General features: G+C 44.7%; 1 long non-coding RNA gene across 2 annotated transcripts; it reads left to right on the plus strand.

Annotated features, from left to right (window-relative positions):
- The first annotated feature begins 1,335 nt into the window (after positions 1-1,335).
- On the plus strand, positions 1,336-6,226 carry LOC140624139 (uncharacterized). 2 transcript variants are annotated; one of them, XR_012023666.1, is made up of 4 exons: positions 1,336-1,486; positions 1,986-2,101; positions 5,239-5,348; positions 6,035-6,226. It is a non-coding gene; the product is annotated as an uncharacterized lncRNA (long non-coding RNA). The 2 variants fall into 2 exon arrangements; XR_012023665.1 differs by having other exon boundaries at positions 1,336-2,101.
- The last annotated feature ends 1,254 nt before the right edge of the window (positions 6,227-7,480 follow it).

The raw sequence follows: 7,480 nt of genomic DNA on the forward strand, positions 1-7,480 counted from the left end.
CTGCCCCTGCGCTCTGGGGCGGCCGGACACGGTGCCGAGGGAGCCGCGCTCGCCGGGGTCCCCGTCGGTCCCCCGCCCCCGCCGCCCCGGGCTTTCCCGGCGGCTGCGGCCGCGTCGCCTCGGGCCGGGGACCCGGCGGGTGCGGCGGGGCGCGAGCAGGAGCGCGAGCAGGAGCAGGAGCACGAGCACGAGCGGCCGCGCGCCCGGCTCTCCCCGCACCCGCCCGTCGGGGGCCGCGCGGCTGGCGGGGCGTCGGTCCACACCGCGGGGCAGCACGGAAGCGCGCGGCGGAGGCGCGTCCACACCGCAGGCAGAGCCGCCCGGGGTCCGTCCGCACAGCCGCGCCCCGCGCGTGCCCCGCACGTGTGCGCTCCCCGCCGGGCGCTGGAGCCGGCCCTGAGCCCCGGGCCCTGGCCCCGCGCGGTCTGCGGGCGCGCTCGGCGGCCTGGACGGGGCGCCCGACCGGGACCGACCGGGACCGACCGGGCCCTCGGACAGACTGACCCCCCCTTCCTTCTCCCCCTCGTTAATCTCTCTCACCCCTACGTCTTTGTATTCCTATCCACACTTGGGCCTGGAGACCCTAGGGTTTCCCGGGCCGTGCCCCTGCTTGGTGGCCACGGGGCCCGGGTGCCCGCAGCAGCTTCCGCGGGCGGGACAGGGTGGCCGCAGGCCGCAGCGCGCGTGACGCCCCGAGGGGCTGCGGGGGGCCTGCACTGGCCCGGACTTTCCGCCTCTGGAAGCTTGCGTGTGTGTGTGTGTGTGTGTGTGTGTGTGTGTGTGTGTGCACGGTCTCCCAAGGAACTGGGCTTTTAAAAGGGCGCGGAGGTAGACAGCGAGGGGAGGCTCTTGCTCGGGGGCTGCAAGTAGGCCAGTGTTTTTCAAACTGCGGGTCCCAACCCACTAAATGGTTTGTAAAATCAATATAATGGATTGTGATCAGAGTTTTCTTCCAAAGAAATAAAAGAATAACAATAGAAATCATGAGTGCTTTGCACAGAGTATGAAGAGCTTCTCTTGTTTGCTGAGACTTCTCTCGTCTGCGATATAAAATGTACTTATGTGCGTGAGTCTTGGAAAGTTTGGGAGCCTCTGCTGGTGGACCAGATGTGCCGGAAGTGAAGGGGAGGACATGCCTGTACTGAGATGCTGATAAGGGGAGTTGAGCAACGTGGTGCTGGTTTTGATCAGTCCTCTCTCTCCTGTATTTTTTTTTTTTTTTGCCCCCGAAGTCCTCACTGCCCCCTCACACCGCAGTGGGATTCCACACCTCTGCGGCCCCCTGCCTGTTACGTGCTTGGAACCCTGCTGGGCATTATGAGTAAGGGCCAAGGAACAAGCCCGTAGAGCCACCCCCTGTTCCTTTCCCTCAGCAACCTGGAGCCTGGGAAGAGAGTGAACAGTGAAGGTCACTGGGGAAGCTTCACAGAAGGGAGGGGAGTCAACGCCACGTTGTCTGCCGGTTACATGCCAGGCTGTCCCATTTGTATGCTATTGCCCAGCACATGGAAAGGAGCAGAAGCTTTTGAGGGAAATAAAGATGGGGTGGATAAAGATAATGAACCAGACCGTGGGTGCTCAGCTGAGTGGGGACTGAGGAGATGGAAGAGGAGGGGGAGACTCGAGATATTTAACCAGAGTGTCAGAGTCGTAGGCAAATAGAGATGGGAAGGAGAGGACCAAAGTGCCCTAGAAATAGGGGATTCTGGGCACCAACAGTAACGTGGATGAGCTTAAAGGAAAATGAGGAGATAAAGGAGATCAAATAAAAAGGGTGCAGAAGGGATACTGGGGGGAGGTACAAGGGTGTGTCTGTGATGAAAGTTGGATGTGGAGGGGATAATACAGAGTTATGTAAAGAGAGGGTGGCTGCTTTAGGTGTGGGAAGCCACGGACCCCACAGAAGTTTCAAGTTTTGTCACAAAGGAATTAAAAAGAGCAAAACAATTTTCAAGAAAGGTGCCTCTCCTGTCATTCCTTTCTAGCTGGAGGGATTGGAAAGCAGGTTTGTTTCCCTAAGGAGTGCTACGATTTTCAAGCAGGGAGATGTGGGCTTCCTTCCAAGAGTTGGACCAATAGGAAAGGCCGAGCCAGGTGGCAGGTGAGGCCAACCTTGCATGGTTTCAGAGGTTCCTCCGACACAGTTATTCTACCTACCATCTGTGGCAAGGCTGGATCTCCTCTCGCGTCATGCTCTCAGCTCCAACCTATGACATTCCTATTATTACTTCCATTTTACAAATGAGGAGATGAGGCTCAAAGGTATTGTTGAGTATCTTGGCCGGTCAGTACATGGGATAGCTGGAATTTGAACTCAGAACCGAGACACACAATTCCAACTGCCTTCGGCCCAGAGGGACTGGGTCTCTTCCACAGGGATTCTGCCGAGTTGAAGAGGTTGCTTCAGGTGTGTTCAGACTTCCAGGGGGGACCATTGACGTGAAATGGTAGTGAGCACAGGGATGATAGTATATCGCTCTAGTCTTCCCTTCTCTTCGATGGGATTATTTTGATTGCTTTTCCTCGTTAGTACACGAAGGAGTTTTGAGTTGCTTGCTTTGCTGCCCAAGAAAAGATTGGGAATGATTGCTGCATGTGCTTATGTCACCGAGGAAGTGATATTAAAGGTAGTAAAGAGTAAAAATGTTTTTCCTCCCCAAGCTGTTTGCATTTCCTTACATTAATCATTTGATCTTTAGCCAGCTTCTACATTTTCTATCAGGAAAACCAAACTGCACATCAGTAAGTTCACTTTAGTCCCAGCCCTGAGCACACCGCTTTGTAAAAACTGGCTGAGCGTGAGCCATTTACTCTTTCTTCTCTTTCTCTATTTGTGGTCTACGGGGTGTTTAACTGTTATTAACATTTTCTTAAAGCTACTCTCTAGTCTGCCAAATGGTAGAGTAGATTTTACTTAGAGTGTCAAGCAGAGAGTAATATTTCTTCAGAAGACTATCTGCATCTAGCTTGGTGTGGTCAAAGGGTTGCACAGATAGTCTTATTATATTACAAAATTTATTGGAATATACACAGTTGACAAACAAACTATGGTGGATTTAGGTCAGCTGTTTGCTTATATGATAGATTTTGTTCGTCTTTGACATTTAATTTAAGCCTCGCTTATCTGAGGGCCGGGAATAGGATAAGTATGTTCTGCATGCGTTATGCTTCTTGTTTTATAAAACTGACTTGTCTGCAGCTATCCGGAAATAATTCATAACCAGTGACTTAAGGACAAGGAAGCCTTGTGACATGTTCTGAAAGCGCCTTTTTGAGATGAAGTTCTGAAAAGTTGAATTATGGAGACCCTAAGAGGGGTTTTTATTTTGGGGAATGAAGATAGCTACATTTGTTTTCTTGATCTTTTGCTTAATTATCCTCCCTGCATACTGAATTGATACAGCTGAAACCAAGCTTCCAGAAATCCATAATGAATCCATTCGATGCTAAGAATCTGTGTTGTGTGTAATTGCCCTGCTCTCAGCGGCGGTGGGCAGGATGTGCATGGGCCACATGTATGGAAACGACATCAAAAACATTTGACACATTAGTGACTTATTTTTCATATATCGGAGAAAAAAGTCTGCTGCTGTAAAATCTGCACTTGCAGATGTGTTAGCCCTAAATAACCTTTAAAATTGGTCGTGGTGTGGTGGGAGATGTTGGTATTCATGAGTGTTTTGACATGTTTGACATTTTATGTATGGTGTACTGCTCTGTCTGTCTTGCATTTTTTTCCCCAATAGTGCATGTTTTGTTACTAAAATGCAGCTTTTGGTGTTTATATTTGGGATCTATAAATCTGCTTTTTGGATAAATGATTCGTTGTTATTTATGTAAATGACGTTTTAATGAATTAGGCTATTACTGCTTTTCATGTTATGGCCATAAAAAGAGGGCTGTGTGTGGAAGAGATAATCTGATTTTTTACTTTTTATTATTTCTTTTCTTTTTAAAAAGATTTTATTCATTTATTTGACAGAGAGCACAAGCAGACAGACAGGCAGAGACAGAGGGAAAGGGAGGGGGAGAAGCAGGCCCCCCGCTGAGCGGAGAGCCTCATGCAGGGCTGGATGTGGGGCTGGATCCCAGAACCCTGGGGTCATGACCTGAGCCAAAGGCAGACGTTCAACCGGCTGAGCCACCCACCCAGGCACCTCTGATTTTTACTTTTTAAAGAAAACATGTATTTGATACACGTGAGATACCTTACATTTGCTATAGTCCTGGATTAACAAGTAAGGAAAAGCAATTCTGTGGAATGATTACGTGCTCAGAAGCCAAGGAATTTGTGTACCAAAATCTGGTGTGATGAATAGAGGTTTTGAAACCAGTCTAAGTAGTATTTGGAATTGTCCTCTATTCATTTATTTCTGGGAGGGTCCCTAGGAGGGAATTGCCACTTACACTGAGAAATCCAGGTGGCCCCGACGAAAGTATATTATAAGGAAACACATACCTACATCAGAGATTCAGCAGCCTTCTCTGACTAAAACACGGATTTGGCAGAGTGGTTGTCTTCCCTTTGTACCATATTCTATGTTATTTCTCCAGGTAGAACTGGGTAAGTGAGTACACAAGGTTCAGCTAATCTCTGGTGAGGCATTTTTCAAACCTAGGAGTAGCACGTTACTAAAAGAAATACTGTTTGTGGTTTGAGTTTTGGAAAATACAACAAGTTTTGCCGCCTCTTTTTTGCCTTGCGTGATAAACATGGTGCTACACCAAGTCTATCCTAGTGTCTGCTCAGATTATAAGGATGGATTTAGCTGCGAGTCTTAGCATTCAGAATCAGTTACTCATTGCCTTTCCCCTCTTTAAAACTGATGTTGCTAATAATGTGGCTTCCCTTTAAATGTTATTTTCTTTAAGACTGTAACTGACTCTAAGGCTTTGACATTTTTTTGTCCTAGATATTTCTCCTGTTCTTAATCTCCACCTGTTGTCACATGCCAGGACGGCACTCTACCTCCAGGTGGAAGGACAAAGGGGCAATTTTCTCTGTCTGGGGTGTCAGGACTGCTTTTCCTCTGGAGTGGAAGTTTTCTGTGCACTTTTCCTTTGTACCCTTTCCCTGGGGACTCACACTTCACCTCCATGACACACACAGCAAATGTGGCCTGGGGCTTGTAAGAATACCGCAAGTTTACTTTCCGCCAGCAGATGTATTGAATGTTGCATCTTGCAATTTACATGGTGTCACCAACCTGCACAGACTCTTGACTCGTATCTTCCCAGTTTCTCTTCTTGACTAACAGAGCCTTAGGACTTTTACATCCCTTTGAGGATCTTCCCGAGCGAAATTTCATTCATAAACTACAAAACAACAGAAAAGTCTAACATCGAAGGTGCGATGCTGGTTTTTAAAAAATATATTATTTTACTTTGTAGAGCAATGTGAATGATTATAGTCTGATGCTAACAAGCTTGTGAATCTCATTTCCCAAGTTATGAGTTAGGAAAAAATGTGAGGCTTTTCTTGAATGTGCAGTGTTTTGTATGCTGAACATTGCTTTCATCAAAATATGTACTGTTGATTCATTCATTACATTTCTTGTATGTACTTAACTGGAAAGCAAGAGAAAGAAAATCAAGTGCTTGTCTTTTCTTGAGTTAATTTCCCTTAACATGTATTCAAAATAAGCATTCCAATGTAGAATAATATAAAATAGTTATGGAATTTGATGATTATAGGAAAGTTGGTGTGGGTGAGAAATGCATCATTCATTAGATTGCAAGCAGCAATGGATGATAGAGAATAGGCAAGGTACTATAAACAGGAAGCTGTAAATAAGCATTTTTTTCCTTTCTGTAACTAGAATACAAATACTTGCATTATGTAGACATATTCATAAATTTAGATGATAACTTAGTGAAACAGGACCATAAACATGAAACCTAGGCATATTATTAAATGTGTATGATTTTGCAATGAACGCTTATTATTTTTAAAAGTCTATGTTCCTATGGCTTTCACTTAGAGAATTCAATCTCCCAGTACTGTGAATAGTCTAATCATTTTTTTTCCCTCCAGCTAATAACAGTAACTTCCAAAATTGAGGACTGAACCACAGCAGTCAAACTTAACAACCCTTTGATCAAATTACAAAACTGGTGACTAAAAGGAACATGAAACCTGTGATCCAGTTTTGCAAAATCTTATTTGAAATCTTATTCAGATTAACACGAACAGTGTCACATGTGCTGAAAATGGAAAGACCGTAAATAAAACAAACTGTTATCTAACAATAAGCTGACTGGTGTTGTGTGATTCGATGGGGGTGCTGTTATAAGGTTTTTATTTAACCTTGTTACTAACAATCCTTATGATGGCAAACATTGTATTAATCACTCTCACAAATGGTCGTGAATGGAGAACTTGGTGAGACTGGAAAAATACAGTGGCACAAAGAGAGGTCAGGCATACAGGGTGAAAATAAAGCGCTTCTAAGCTGAAAAAGATGAAAGCAAATATATCCAATACATGTCTCAGCATTACAGATGTGAAATACGGAATATGAGTGCAAGAGAAATATTTGTAAAATGCTAATGCTTGGAGTGAAGGCTAGATAAAAAATTAGGTCGCAGTATTCCATGTAAAATCAGAGCAGAAAAGCTTATATGCTTTTTAAGCTGCATGCCCAGGGACTTCTCACCATCAGAACAAGAGAGATGCTAATCCTTTTCTGCAGAAAGCATTGACAAGGCAGTGCCGGAATCCTGCATGCAGTCCTGAACTTCCCAGCACCAGAGGGATGTTGACAAATTGGACAGATTTCAGAGAACCACAACAAAAATGATTAAGGGGCTGGAGCAATTGACTTATGAGGAAAGATTAAAAGGACCAATTATATATTGCTTACCCACACAAGACAAGCAGTAGAGGGGAGGAGAGACAAGAAAACCATGTATGATTATTTGAAGAGTGTAAATACCAAGGTAGAAGATGAATTGTTTAGATTGGTCCAAGATGGCAATAACTTTGAGGTAAGGGGAAGAAAAGAAGTAAAGAGGAATTTGGTAGATTATCAGGAAAATAATTTGCAGTGATGCTATTTGTAAAATAATGGAAGCAATTTGGGGGGATTAGTAAACTATATGGCTCTTATTAATGCAAAAGAAAAAAAGACTGCTTTTTCACTGCAGGAAAACTGAGATGAGGGGGAGGGAAAGGAAGAAAAAGCAGTAGTTTACTTCAGTTTAGAATGTGAAGAACTTTATATGGAGTTTAAATTAAATATGACACATTCAAATAAAGGTCAGAGCGAATCTTAAATGAAGCTGTCCTAAAAATAGGACCACTCCTACTTTCATAGGTCTTCTTAGCATGAGAGCTGCTCTCGACCATATATTCTATAGTAAGGTAATCTTACCTTGGTCAGTGTAATAGGAGGATCTTAATGTTTTCTTTTAATAAAATATTCTTCTCCTGGCATTGTTCTCATAATGGAAGTGATGTTGATGGAACTCAGCCCAGTAT

This window comes from Canis lupus, chromosome 34 (genome assembly GCF_048164855.1).
Source record: "Canis lupus baileyi chromosome 34, mCanLup2.hap1, whole genome shotgun sequence".
Lineage (NCBI taxonomy): Eukaryota > Metazoa > Chordata > Mammalia > Carnivora > Canidae > Canis > Canis lupus.